We start from the raw sequence: 14,967 nt of genomic DNA, 5'->3' as shown, positions 1-14,967 counted from the left end.
TTTGCCCAATGAAACTTGCTGAAAAACCTAAAATCCACCAGCTGGCTTAAGCATCATTGGCTTTGCATAAAACCTAAAGCCACTTTTAACATGTCACTCATCTTCCCTATTAAGCCTAATGCAAACTGTGCGCTGCGTGGGGCTCCCCGCTTAGGGACAGACGCAGATTTGGATGAGTCACCCAGAGACAGAAAGGGACCGATATCAAACCTACACCCTGCGTCCCTGCACTTCCACATCGAGACCAGGGACGCAGGCGCAGGGGACAGAGGAGGGCACGGCCACGCAACCTCCCAGCCCAGCCCCGTCCAACCTCCCCGGCACACGGGCTGTTGCAATTTTCTACTGGTTTATAGCAAGTACTTATCCCAGCACTGGCACAAGGGAGAAGCAGGGATAGAAATTCATTTTGAATCACAACTATACCTGGGGCTAAATCATTCGGATGGTGCGATTTACACATTCCCACCTCTCAGGGCAGTGCATAAAGCACAGCGCGGACACATCATTCATTTCAGGATATTGCTCTGGAACGCACTGTCAAGTGAGTGTTTCATGGCACACGAGCGAGGCTTGCTGCAAGGAACCGGGCACGCTCAGCAAGTAGCAGTCGGTGCTTCGTGTGACGCTCCACCTTCAGTAAGAGAAATTGACTCCTAGTAATGGACTACAATTTCTTCCCCTCCAGGAAGGCAGCGCTGCAGCCATCAAACACGTCAGGCTGGAGGCAATGGTGATTCATCTAGTCCAGCACACCATCGCTGGCAGCACCCAAAAGCAGACGCTTCAGAGGAATTACCTGTCTGGTAGAAATTTCTTCCTAGCTCCAAGCCACCACCACTTGGCAGAGGACCTGAAGCAGGACTGGATCAGTCCGGTGGGGCAGGGACCACAGAGGAACGATTGCCTATGGTGTCCTGCAGCATCCAAGACACCAAGCCCATTAACGCTGGAGAAACAGCAGCAAATCAGCAAGTTTTCACTCCTTGACGCATACTCAATGCACTAGGTACAAGACATGGATGGCATGAGAGCACTCCAAGAACAGGACCTGTAGGAGACTGTAATATAGGGGCTGGGGAGACCGGACCCTTCCTGGCTACCGGTGCCCATCTCCAGCAGGAGTTCACCCACCTGGGAAGCCTGGAGCAGCCTGAATTTGTGCAAGGTCTCCTCCTGCTTGCACGCTTGGGGCTGCAGCCTTCAGCCCCAGCACAAATACCAGGTCTTGGTTAGTGAAATAATCCTTTGAATTTGAGCAGCTCCCATTTCACAGAACACCACAGCTGTTCACTTCCCTGCACGCATTTTTACATCAAGTTCTTCCCTCCTCTCCCCCTCCCCCAGATTTTTCTGCCTTTTGCTCCTAAAGTTCAAATAAACGCATTTTCAGGACGGTGGTTGTAACTTTATCCCTTATTTTTCATTTTCCTTTCTTCAGACCGGTGTCTTAAGGCTTTCCGACTTCAGAAAGCTTGCAGACACAAGACTTACCGCATTGCCATGGCCCTCAGCCACCACTTTGTTCAACACAGAGAAGAAATCAAAATTCAAAAGGCAGTTCAATAGCCTTGACATTATGGCTACAGCAACACAAGGGAAGACAAAAGATCCCCCAGTTCACCCCTCAGGTCTCTCCCATGTTTTGCAGTACCTCCCTCATCTCAGTTCCAAAGTTTCCTTCATTACACTTGAATTTCCTGCTCCTCCCCACTTCCAATTTTCTCAATTTCTGATGGAAAGGGAGGGGGGGGAATCACCCATGAGGGCTTATTTTACAACACAAGCACGGAGCTCCCTGCCTGGCTGGGGCTGTGTCTCTGCTGCACATGGCTCGCGTCTGGCAGGCGGAGAGGAGCTGCGTGCAGGGCGGCTGTACGTCCCTCCCCGCACGAAACAAATCCAGCCCTGAACAAAACCGATGTTTACGCCACACGCGTGTGCACGTGTAGCCCCAAAACATGAATCAAAGGCCCGAACGTGCCGCCCAGAGAGCTGGCCTCTCCGAAGCAGCATTTCCAGGAGGCAAAGCCAGCAGACTTTAAATCTTCCGGGCAGTTTTTACACGTGGACTTGATCCTCAAACACGGCGCTGGTCGGAGATTGGATTTCACTGTGGCTATTCCTCGAGGTCTCCATTTCGGCCAGTTCCCAGTGGCCCTTGCCGCTATGCAAACCCTCCTGCTCTTGCAGACAGACAAGGGACAGGGTATTTCCACCCATGCACGGACACTCACTGGCACAGAGAGCTCCGGGAAAGGACCATGTGATGCAACCCCCAGCAATAACCCCAGGAGTCTGGTCCTGCCCCAAGAAAAACAGCATTTTTCCCCCTTCCAGGCCAGAGCGTATTGAAATATCTGCCCTCAGGGGAGGCTTTTAAAAATCAGGATTTTCCTGCTCCTTCACCCAACGAGATCAGGGGCAGAAGATATCCCGCATCCCCCTCCTCCTGATCCAGTGGCTCAAAAGCTGCTGATTCCCGGCGCAGCCCATCTGGTGACCACAGGGAAAGACGGATGGACGGGGACACGCAACCTACCCAGATCCTGTAACAGAGCATGGGGAGAGGCTGCTGCTTGCTTCCTTAAGTAAAGGATAAAGTTTTAATTTAAGCTGATCTCTGGGGAGAGAAAGAGGTTATTGAACCCATAGGAAGCAGCAGGGAATGAACCAAGTGACCCCAAGGCCAGGCACAAGCAACCGGCATTCCCAAGGGTTACAAAGCTGGGGGACAGACCGGCACCAGATTTGCTGTGGATTTTTTTCATCCCCTGCTCCAGACGCACACACATTTCCCTTGTGCTGCCATACAGAGCAAACAAATGTCATTTCTTTGGGAAAACTGGAAAGACTATTTTCTTCCCAACCCTTCCCCCTCTCCAAGCCCTTTGCAGCTTGCAGAGAAGTGCCCCTAATCCCCAAATTCTTGCTCTACCTGCAGCAAGAGCTGAAACCCTACCCGTCCCCTCCCCCAGCCCTCCAAGCGTGCTAATCCATCAAATTCCCTGGCCTTGCAGCCCACCCCCAGCCCCGACAGCAGCAATCCTGGCACCAGATGTCCACTGACAAAGGCAGCGCCAAGCATCAAAAAGCAGTCGCCCCATCACCCCTGTCCCAACGTGGCCCCTGGGCAAAAAGGGAGTTCAAAGCGCAGTAACCCGCCTGCGCGGCCAGGCATCCTTCGGCTCCTGCACGCCCTGGGCACCCGTGTGCCGGTGAGGGGCCACAGCCCTCACCGGGGACATGGTGACAAAACTTAAACCGCATCTGAGCCCATCGAGGGGTTACAATTTCCCCTCTTGGATCAGGGATTTAAAACAGGGGTCACTGATGGAAAATAAAAGGGATTTTATTTAAAAAAAAAAAAAAATCAAACCCCAAGCAAGACATCTGTGCTCTGTCCACATGACGGCTGAAGCAGCATTAGCAGCGACTTTGTTTAAATACGACTGTTGCAAACCTCCTCCCAGCATCCTCCTCACTGCCTGCCAGAAGGATTTTGCTAGCCAAACCACGCTCCAGATTAGCCATCTGGATTATCTGTATTTGCTAAACCCGACCGCAAGACCGGCCTTTAAGACAACACACCCATCTCCAGGGATTTGTTCATAGAAAGAAAAGTGGAGGGGGGATAATGTCCATTCCACCTCCTCAGTAACTTTTGAAATGCACTGATTTTTTTACCCTTTCTTCCCTTTTTCTTCTGTTTGTGGGGGTTTGGTACTATTGCTTCCGGTACTAGGGCACGCTGCTTACATCAGCCTCCTCTGTCAAGTCCCGCTGGGCAGTTTACAGTCTCAACCCCCCTCCTTATTTCACAAATGCAATTTCAAGCTTTCCCACATTTCCCGCAGAGAAACGGGAGAAACAACGTGCCGGCAGGCACAGACCGTCCCAACACGGCGCAGGAGGGACAGGCTGTGCATGCAAAAGCCCCGCCTGAAACCCATCCCCAAAAAACCTGTGTCAACAGAGCCAGCCCAAGAGCAAAACCCAGCCGAATGAGAGCAACGCCCCGCTTCTACAAGTAATTATTTGCAACAGACTCCCCGGTTGGCTTTTGAAATGGGTCCAGCTAATGGTTTCCCTGATTTGTACAGGAAGAGCACCTCTCCTCCCTCCCACACCCTGAGCATCACTGCGCCGTGGGGACGGCCCCTGCCCTCCCCAGCCACCCACGCTCCCACCTCCTCCGCAGGCAGGGACCGTACGCCACAAATCCTTGCAAGGCTGGAGGTGCCGAGGCTTGGGGAAATCTCAACTGTCATTTTCCCTATTACACCCAGGTTTAGTGCTGCTGTTACAGCATCATTTTATTTATGGTATTACTTCTGTCATTATAACGATCCTACATAAATTCCACATACCGATTCCGTAACAATACTTGCTGCTATTATAATAATGATCCCATCTGAATGGCACAGGTGCCATTATCAGAAAATCTGTTTGTAATAGAGAATCAACTGTAAAAAGAGGCATTACGCCCAAATGAACTATTTAAGAATTACCATAAACAGGAGGCTAGCCTCAATTCCCTTAGCTGCAACGCGCTGCTTCCTGCCTTATCGTAAATAGATAGCAAGTCAAAATTAGCAGGTAAGTCATCCTGCGACTTGGGAGCTGATGCTGAAACCGAGCACCGCGTGGCTTCCGCACATGAACAAAACCTACTTCTGCACAGATTTTAATAAAGAATTCTTGCAACGTACTTACTAAGTGCTAATGAGAGCACTAATCAGTACACGGAGAAATTGAAACACACCCTTAGAAACCCATTAAAAAGTTATCCACAAATAGGAAGGGCAGAACAGCTTCTTTAAAAAACCCAAACTCACCCAAGCATATATGAGCTTATGCAAAATTAAGGCGGCAGTCACTTTGGAAATGACATAAGATGCATGGGAAAAATAAACGTGTTGTAGGGCTCAATTTGATAGATCTTCATCCCTGCACGTTCACAGCTGTAACATCTCCCAGGTGCCTCCTGATTCAGAAGGTTTCGCCTACTGCAACAGTTATTACTCCTACAAAATACTTCTGGAAGGGCAGCTACTCCTTCAAAGAGAGCTTCTAACAGATGTGTTCCCACTGTCAGCATTTGAACAAACACGATGTCTCACACCTTCCACAGTCCCTAATTTTACCAGTTCATTCTTCACACCCACAAACGCAGCATGAAATAAATTCAAATGTAACAAGATTACACTTCCCCAGTGCCACAGGACACGCTGCAACCTCTGCCGAGTCGGACAGCAAAGCCTTGCATGGGAATAAAACATACCTGGGGTTCAAAATCTCTTCAAACAGAGGGCAGAGGATGGCTTGGGGGGAGTGGGAAAGCGAGTGCCTTTCATCTCCAGGTGACTGGTTAAAAATTCAGCCCAGGTGAGCAGCATCTACAAAGTAGTTACTACACAAGGGCTGCACAGAAGCCAGCATGAAATGAGCAAGTGGCTTCAATCCAGCTCTTCGCAGACCAGTGTCAGACAACTTGTCACTCCTACACCTGGCACCACAGGGCAGCCCCCGAAAAGGCACCGAGGACAGGATCGTGCAACCTCAATATTCTCCTTTACACGTAGCTGGGTGACACCAGCACTGCTGCTCTTTTTTGGCCTGCGCCCACACGGAGCGGACGGGGACGCTCGAGCAGAAATCAGAGATACAGGGTCTATTCCTGGCCTCGCTGCCGACCTGCCGCGGGAGCCTGGGCAAGCCTCGCTACTGCTTCAGCCTCATCTCTTTTTGGCCGAACGATTCAACCCATGGCGCTTCAGCACTTTTCACTGGTTGACCCTAAAATGCTCCACAGAAAGGAGTTATGCATCGCTATTCCCATTTTACAGACAAGGAAGCTAGCAGATTGCCATTTCCCCAAGGCTGTTTTTCTGGCACGCTCCTTAGAGATTAAATCTAGTGAAATAGCTGCGCTGTACAAGAATCTGTACCCACAGGCCAGATTCAACAGCGAGGGTAAAGAGGGTGTTTGAAACTCGCTGTGATCAAGGTTAAGAAACATAATAAAACACCATATCCTGCTTTTCCAGCTCTGCAGGGTAATGAGGGATTTCCTCATATACCTGCTGCAACTGTCACCTTTGCAGGAATTTAGTACCTAATACTAAATTCACTCTCTGTCTGCACACCGAACCCTCAGACAGTTTATTTTGGTACCTCCACCTCCCAAAAAAATGACACATATCTCTTCCAAGTCAAAAGCATAATTGTGCCTTCTCTGGTTTCAATGCCTTTGAAAAATCACTGCTTTGCCTTTTGGCTGCAGGAGGAGGTTGCAGAGCAGCCGGACTGCAGAGCGGGAGCCCCGACGCTCCCCCGCTCCCTCATTTCCACTCTGACGGGCAGAAAGATTTGGAACAAGCATCTGCACTTCTCCTGGAGGTGATGCACCTCCTTCTGCACTAGGGATCAATGACACGTTCCCAAGATGATAAAAGACACCTTCCCCTCTACTTGGCAGGTTCTTGGAGCAATAACATGAAAGGATGGCGAGCGTTATGGTTTTTACTCCAGGGAGGAAAAGCAAAAGAGGGAAGCACAACCCCAGAGCTGCCATCCTCTGTGCAGACCCCTCCTCCAGTGCAGCTCGGTCCCTGGTGCGGGACCAGCTGATTTAGCCGGAGCTGCTGTCTGAGCCAGCCGTACTTACCGTCTCCGAGCCCACATCCCAGCACACTCCTCCGCAAGAAGCGAGAGGGCGGCTTGAAAGGCACCAATCAACTCCAGATGCTCATTACGTTAGAGAAAACGCAAATCATGAAGAAACTGTTAAAATGGCTCCATTAGCTCAAATGCACATTTTTCACCTCCTCCTTTTCGGTGAAAAAAACCCAAACCCAACCAATAGTGTAAGTCTGTAAATAAATATTAGCCTTGTAAAATACCAGGCTAACAAGCACCTTTGCAGCCAGAAACAGACCTGCGGTGGATTACAGACGTGCACCCAACGAACACCGAGTTAGTTACGAGAGAAGAAAAATTTCTCAGTGCAGGTGGTTTGTTATTCTCAGAAAGTCTCTTTTCAGCAGATGTTCCTCTGTTCTGTGTGTGGCGATCCCAGCGCGCTTAAATTTGTGACTTCTCCTCTGCTAAGTGACGTTTTCGGGAAAAGGGAAATGAAAGGATAGCAAGATGCAGCTATACAAAGCACAGGCTAGAGAATCCTCTTTTTTTTTAAGAGAGGAATAATGTCAATGTTTGAAACTGCTGTTCATATATAGCAATGATCAGCTTAATCTTTACATTTTTTTCCTTAACTGGAGGAGAGTTCTCCGCCAACAAACAATATAAATTTAAATTTAATTTCAAGTGTTCCTTTTACTGCCTCAAGTCAGAGCAGCTGCTGTGAATTCAAAGTTAGAGCCTTGACGTAAAAGTTACCTGCAACATAAAAGTATTTTGCCTTTGCCAGAGTGAGAAAGAAATCATAAAGGGATAAAATATGGCCATTTCTCAGGAAAAGTTCCAGCTACACGCTTCCCGTAACAAAATGGAGCATTTTTTTTTTCCCCTTCTTATGTTTCTAAAATTACATATTTTGGACAAATCTGCATCGCGAGCTTGAGCAGTAGTATAACGGCTAGCAAGCAAGTCATATAAAACTGAGAAAGCGAGTTATATTTTAATCCTGAGAACCGAGCACAGAAGTCGTGCAATGTTTACAGTGCATAAATTTTGTACGTTACTCAAACGCTCAAAGCCTGTGTCCTGCCCGGAGCTGCGGAGAGCATCGTGCAGGCGACTGCTGCAGACCTGGGCTGCCTCTCATTCATTAAAAAATAAAAGGCATTTCCAGTACAGGGGGGGGGAAAAAAACCCCACACGTAGTAAAAGGGGTAATTTGGAGAAAAGAGTGAGCTGGAGAGGCGGCCCACAAAGCGCTCCCAGCACGAAGAGGGGGTGCTGGACGCGGTTTTTACACTTGGTCTCTTGTTTTGCAGCAAAACGCTCCCGTGAGCCATTGGCTGGAGAAAAAGGGGGAGAAGGGGGGGGTCCCCTTCCCCACTCCCAAACGCCGCCCCAGCCCCAGCCCGCGCTCCCCCTCCATCCCAGCGCCGCTCCCCATCGCCCCACAGCTGGCAGCTAGGGCCGGGCCAAGCAGAGCCGCAGGGGAACGGGGGCTGCACCGCTCACCCATCAGCGGGAGCCCACGGGGCGGCGGGCAGCCCGCCCTCGCCCCCGTCACCCCGCGGCCCCCGCTGCTCCCTCAAGCCGCGGGCCCGTCCCACGCACGACGCAGGGAGGACGCGGCGGCGCTGGATGCTCCCCTGAGGAAGGCGCTACCTTGGTGACTTTGTTTCCCCTTCTTAAAAATGACGAAAAAACATAAACTTTTAAATCAAACCGACCGTCTCGAGTCTCGTTCCGCTGACGGAGGGGCTCCGGGGGAGGGGGGTCTGGGGCGAGGGGAGCCCCTCGGCGCCCCCGGGGACCAGGGGGCCTGTCGGGGCGCGGGGCAGGGGCAGGCACTTACCGGGAGGGGACCGGCCGTCCCACCCGCGCCGCCCTCGGTACGGCGGCCCGCGGCGCCTACGGGCCCACGGGCGCCGCGACCCCGCCGAGGAGCCCGCCGCGGCCCGGGCGGAGGGAGGCGGAGCCGGGGCGGGGCCGGGCCGCGGGGCCCGGCGCGATCGGGGGAGCGGGGCGGGGGGAGGCCGAGGGGGCAGCGCGGCCGCGGGGGGCGGGAGGCCCGGGGCGGGGGAGCGCCGCGGCCGCCAGGCCTCGCCTGCGCCCCCTCAGGGCGCCCGGCCGCGGGGTCCCTCACAGCCCGGGCCGGGTTACCCCTGCCTGGTCCCGGATTCCTCCGCCGGTGCCCCCGGAGCTGAGCCTTTGGGGTGCGCCCTTGCCTGGCTCTGGGGTGCCCCCCCTCCAGCCTGGCCCTGGGATCACCCCAGCCTGGTCATTCAGGGTCTCCCCGAGCCTGGCCTTGAAGTCCTGCCTGGTCCTCTGGGGTCCGTGCCCCCCCACGGGGTCCGTGCCAGCCATACCAGGCCCCCTGGGGTCCCCTCACACGCAGCCCTGTCCCCACAGCTCTCACAGTACTCCCCAGAACCAAAAGCCGCTCTCGCCCTCCCATGCCAGGGGAGCACCGCTGCTCCCCCCGGCCACACCATCATTCACTCATCCCCACAGGGCAGCCGCTCGCTGGCAGCGCTTCCCCAAGGGGAAACTGAGGCACGGCAGCCAGGGCACGCACCCCATCCCCTCCGGCCGACAGCGCCTGGGCTCTTCCCTCAGCGGCTCCCATCCCAGCAGGAGCCAGGGCTCCCCCGAGCCCCCCAAGCCCCACCAGAGCGCAAAACCCCAGACACGGCGCAGCTCTGAGCGGTCCCATGCCAGCCTGGCGCAGAGACCCCAAAGGCAAAGGGTGCAGCTGGGATAACCCCCGCCTTGAGATTTTTGGCAATACTAAGCCCAACACCACTCATCGGGTCCTTGCTACCTTGGGTTTGGCTCTACAATCAGATAAACTCTCACCTCCAAACACTTAACAAAAACAAAAAAAAAAAAGAAAAGAAAACCCAACAAAAAAAAGCCACAACCTTCTTCATTTATTTTTCATGGAGCTCCACAGACGTGCAAAGCTCTTGCAGCCATCTGTAAAGAGAGAAGGTAATTCCTAGCCTGAGGACTTCATAGTTTAAATAAGGCATAACGCAGCAAGAGAGGACAGGGAAGAGAAAGGTGAGAGGGGGTGTGCAACAAAAGGGTTTCTTCAGAGAGAGATTAGGATATCACGATTGCTACAAATACACCTTTGCATTGACTCTATATAGGATTTCAGAGTAGCTCTGTTATCTCTGGGCAGGAACAAAACACTATGTACTTCCTCTTTTCCAAATCATACCAAGAAGCTGGAACCAAACAAAACCCCCAAACAAAAAAATCACAACAACAAAATTCCTTCTCTCCCCTCCCCTCTCGATTTTGCCTATTTTTTTTCACAGAGAGATATTTTGCCTTTTTTTTTTTTTTTTTTGAAAGCTCAGGGTTGAAAATCCTCCGTCATTTGGGAATTCTCCGAGCCAGTGACCGTAGCGGGGCTGAGCACGGAGAGGCTCTTGGCAGGCCGCAGCGTGGAGAGGGCTGCGCTGGAGCATGTGCCTGGGAGAAGGGGGGGACATGGGGGGCAAAGGAGGCCACATACATTTTTAGAAGAAAAAAGAAAAGAAAAAAAAAAAAAAGAAAAAAAAAAAGAAAAAAGCGTCACCGAGGCCTGCCTGGCGTGCACGCCAGCTCTGGGGGCTGGGAGTGGGGGAGCGCGGGGAGGAGAAACGCTGGGTGGATGGAAGTGAGGATCCAGATTGAAAACAGATGGGATTTTTCTTGCCAACCTGACATCCGAGACCGCGGGAGGCGGGGTAAAACTTCCCCTTCGGAGAGGCTGCCAGCCAAGAGATATGGCGGGGCGGAGGGGGGGGCCCGAAAAATCCCAGTTTGGTTTAAAATCCCTTCTCGCTCCCTCTCGCTGGGGCTCCCTGGATGGCAGAGAGGAACCCGCTGGAGCTGGGTTGTTTTTAATACTTGGAGAGGTTTGATTTTACCATTAAGTGTCTGATTCATCTGTTCCTGCCTGCTGGAACTAAGCCCAGCCTGGCAGTTAATACTTGCCCTGCGAGACATTTTAGGGGCATTTTGCACCCACGCGGATCCCTCTGCATATGCACACAAGGGAAACCCGCGTACGTGTGCAGAAATAACCCTGTGCACACCTGCGCCCTCCTCACGGCACGCTGCGGCCAGTGTCACCCCGCAGCTAAATGCCGGCCACAACCTCCACCCAGGGACGAGCTGGGATCTGGCAAACCCATGCTCGAGTGCGGCTGCAAAGATTTCCGGTTTTCCACGTAAAGGAGGCCCTATGAACCAGCGGAGGACCTCACATCTCCTGGTACGGCCACGGGCACCTGAGCTGGTAGCCTCCAGCAGCCCAAGCTGCCCAGGTTTTAAGAAGCTGCAAACAAATGATGCAACAGCCCTGAAGTGACTTAGCGGGGATTCGCCCAGGAGTCAATTTGTGGCCGGTCTGGGGCAGGGCTGAAGCAGCTCCCACTCTGGGTCTCACCTCCTGCTTCGTCCCTCCATCCATGCACCCCACGCTTCGGTGCAAAGGGGACCAGCTGGTGCAAATCCCACCCGGGCTGCAACAGAGGTGGCAGAGGGGCCCCCGGTGACACGGGGACGCAGGGACCCCATGAGTCCCCATGCTGCGCACCGCATTTTGGGATAAAGATCACCGCAGCAGGACAGCGAAAGACTCAGGGCATGCACAAGCCGCTACCTGACGTGCATCAAGCGATTGGCAAAACCGCCCCTCTGGCAGAGCGCGGGCATCCTCCCCGGCCCGGCAGGGACGCGGGGTCCACGCTCCCCCCAGGGATTTCACAGCTACTTTACAAACCAGAAACAAAAAGTTAATGGTGCGGGCTTGACCACATATTTTCCAGGGGCTCTGGGAGACTGGCTCTCCGCAAGCCGGCTAACACACACTCTTTTCATTCAGAGCTTTAAATACCCAATTGTGTCTGTTTTCAGCACACTCATTTTTAGCATTTTAATGATATGGTCCCCGGCTCTCGCCCTCCTTGGATTGGCCGCAGCATGGGGTTTTTTTTCTTTTTTTCTTTTTTCCTTCTTTTTAACGTCTTGCAGAGCGAGAGGGGAAGGGGGTTAGCAAGAGGTCACGCATTTCTCCTAACCCAAGTGTTTTTCCAGCAGGCAGGGGGTCCTGCCGGGGACAAAGACAAACCAGCCCCTTCGGCTGCCTGTTGGCTGCAAGCACTGCACCTTCCGCTGCGGGTCCTCGGCGCAGGCGCGGGACGGGCGCGCTGCCCTCGCCGGAGCATTTCAGGAAGGTGCACAATCCAGGCACGCTTCCCACAAGAGGTGATGGGCAGCAGCGCCCATCCCCACACCCTGGCACAGCCAAAACCTCGCTCACCATGACAGCCCCAGAAGAAAGGGTTTGGGGTTTCCCATGGCAATCGTTTTCCCTTCATCCCCTGTAGCTGGAGCTTTCCTCAGGCCCCATGGACAGGATTTTGCTTGGCTGCACCGCTCCGCTTGTGGCCAGGCAGAAGACCCCATCTGCAAGCAGGACGTGGCACGCAGCGTGGGCACAGTGCCTGCTCCCAGCCTGGCTCCCCAGGTCACACTCTGGGCGCCTGCACCCACCTCACGTCCCCCCATTCATGCCCTTGGCCTGTTAGAGCAGCTCTACTTTTTCCACTGGAAAGCTCCCAAAGAGGCTTCAGATGTGTTAGAGCACAGCTCAAAGACTCCACGGGGAACTACAGGGAGCCCTGACACACAAAGGCACCACGGGACCCCCAAACCCTCAACCTGGAGCTGTCCCAGGAGCCCCCCTGGACGTGGCACCACACCATGCCACCTCCCTGGCACAAAGCAGACCTAAACCAACGTGGCAGCTGCTGATTTCAAACAGCCGGCTGCAAAAACAACCCCAGCTTCACCACCACTTCTAAAGCCGCTCGCTACGCTGCCCAGAGCGCCCATGCAGGGGTGCCAGCTTGGTCCTGGGTGCACAGGGGTCAGTTTGGCTCTGCATCGCGGGTAGCCGTCACTGTGCCGACACAGCAAAGCTGCTTCGGGTCCGGGGTTAGCTTCAGCATCTCCACCCAGCCCTGCTCCTAAATCAGCTGGAGCACCCTGTGCGCCCCGGTCATGCAAACTGCTGCCAGAGCCAAGGAGGCAACAGGAGACTCGCGGCTGCACCAGAGAGGAACCGACGGTGCAGGACCTGTGCTGTGCTACCTCCACCCCTTAGCAAACATCCACGATTCCCCCTTCCCTAAGCACACCCAGCCCTGCTTGCTTTGGCACGTGCCGCTGCGACCCGGCTCTTGGCCCAGACCAGTCCCGAGGGACGTCCTTTCCTCCTGCCACCCCCATCAACATTCAGCGTTTTCCCCATCCCCTCTCCCCCAGCTCTCCAACACATCACATCCATATGAACCATCCTCCACAGGGTGCTTCAACATCAGCCGCTCAGCAGATTTTTTTTTTTCCACCAAGTAATATCAAAATGATATTTATTAAATTTGCTCTCTAAGTCCCTCAATCTGCTCCATAATACAGTGAATCTGCGAGGTGGTTTCACTGATCCCGCCTCAATGAGACCAGATTAACGCAGATGATCCCGGCTTTGCGGCTCCCTCGTCCCAGGGAGGGTCAGAGGTTGTGCAGAAAGGCAAAACCCGCTGGCAGCGCCGGTGCGGCCGAGCCGGAGGAAATCACGTGGCCTCTGAAAATGATTTCCGAGGTTAATTCCAGGTGGGAAGGAGGGAGCACTCAGCGTGGACACGCAGCAACTTTTAAGTCTTCAGAAAACCCGTTTGGCTGTTTATTTCAGCCTCTCTTGCTCTTATCTCCCTCCTTAAGCGTATTGATTGCACCTGCCCCCACCCCGCTCCCCAGCAAGAAGCCCATTAAATCTAAAGTTAGCTCCAGAAAGGTTCATCAGATCCATTATCTCTGCATTCAGCTAAATTATGAAAATCATTAAGATAAGGAGGCATGGAGCCTATTAGTTTCCTGGAGAGGATGCTTTACAATTTTTTTCCTTCTGCTTCCACATTTAATTACCTTAAGTTTCACAGTATTTAATTCCATTTATTAAACCTTTAATACATAAAAACAAAACAACACCAACACCACCGCTGGTCGCCTTTAGGAAGGCAGGGTGCAGAGCCAGGGTACAGAGCAGCATCTGCTCCCCCATCCCCTTCCCCACTTGGGTCGTGGAGAGGCCCCGATCCCACGGCTGCGCATGGACCCAGGCGGCCGAGCTGGAGCTGTGCTTACGTGGGATGCATCCACTAATTAAAAAATTAAGCATGCGGCCTGGGGTCCATGCAAAGGGAAAGGGAGCAGCGCCAGCCCAGGGTCCTCCCGCGGGCTCCCCAAGCCAGGCTGGTGCCCAAGCCAGCTGCCAGGAGCTTTGGTACAACCCGGCGGATGATACAAAAAGCAGCGGGGTTGTGGGAACTGTTGGGTTTTTGTTTGTTCGTTTGTTTGTTTCCCTACAATTGCAGGAGCACGGTTTAATCTGCAATGCCACCACACCCAGAAAGCCCCAGCGGGGACGGTACTCCCACAGGTACGCACACAGGGATCCTTGCTCGGTTATTGGTGTTATCTTTTGGACAGATGCTATTTTAGGAAATTGATAGCGAGCCTACAGAAACAGCAACCCCCCTCCCCCACGCTTCAAGCAAGGTCAATCAGAAGCATTAGCATCTCTCTGGCTGCATTTTGCCTTCCCAGAGATGCTATTTAGCAAGCTTGGTGACTATGAGAGCAGCATTTAAAACCCCCTCATCCTGTAATGCCGAGCAAGCTGTAACCCTCACGCCGGGCTGACTCTTTGCCATCTAAACAGGACAGAGACCAAAGAGTAAAAACAAATCCAGAGGCACAGCCGGGGAAGAGCTCAGCACAGGGTCACCCACCACGCGATGCACGGAGGGGAAGGTGCCCAGCCCCAGCCCAGCTGGTCCCCAAGCCCAGCTCACCAAGACCATGGCATGCAGATCCGCATCCCTGTGAGCACACAGACAGTTACGTTCCCATATACAGCATCTCCAAACACCTCCTTGCAGGAGATGTCAACATTTTAACAATTCATGGGCCACTAAAACTTTTCCTGAGAAGCTGCGGCCATTCACGGAGCACCTTAGGAGCCGTTCATAGACCCTCCTCTCCAGCGCTTGCAAGGCACGGTTTGCAAACGCCGCTGCCTTCAAGGCCTGTCTCATCACGCATCCCAACAGGGCCCCACGGCCCCAAGCAGCGCAGTTTCTTCCCATCGACATCTTTTACAAGATTAAACCTCAAACTTGGCCTGCATTTTGCATTTGGTTTTTAAATCAGGAATCACTCTGGAAAAGTAGCACCAGGAAGAAAAAAACAACTTGCTAAAGTGTT

General features: G+C 53.3%; 1 protein-coding gene across 12 annotated transcripts in view; it reads right to left on the bottom strand.

The window, feature by feature from the left end:
* PTPRS (protein tyrosine phosphatase receptor type S) overlaps window positions 1–14,967 on the bottom strand; it is a 163,325-nt gene that overhangs the window by 128,301 nt on the left and 20,057 nt on the right. Inside the window, exon 1 of one of the 12 annotated variants that reach the window (XM_087768954.1) lies at window positions 8,495–8,601. The exons of the other annotated variants lie outside the window; for them this stretch is intronic. The gene's annotated coding sequence lies outside the window, so the exon portion shown is untranslated. Of the gene's footprint in view, window positions 1–8,494; window positions 8,602–14,967 lie in introns of those variants that run through there. 12 annotated transcript variants of the gene reach the window in all.

Source organism: Nipponia nippon, unplaced genomic scaffold (assembly GCF_047370975.1).
Source record: "Nipponia nippon isolate SJK-2023a ecotype South Korea unplaced genomic scaffold, ASM4737097v1 scaffold_31, whole genome shotgun sequence".
In the NCBI taxonomy this organism is placed as follows: Eukaryota; Metazoa; Chordata; class Aves; order Pelecaniformes; family Threskiornithidae; genus Nipponia; species Nipponia nippon.
This window is presented reverse-complemented; position numbering and strand designations above follow the sequence as displayed.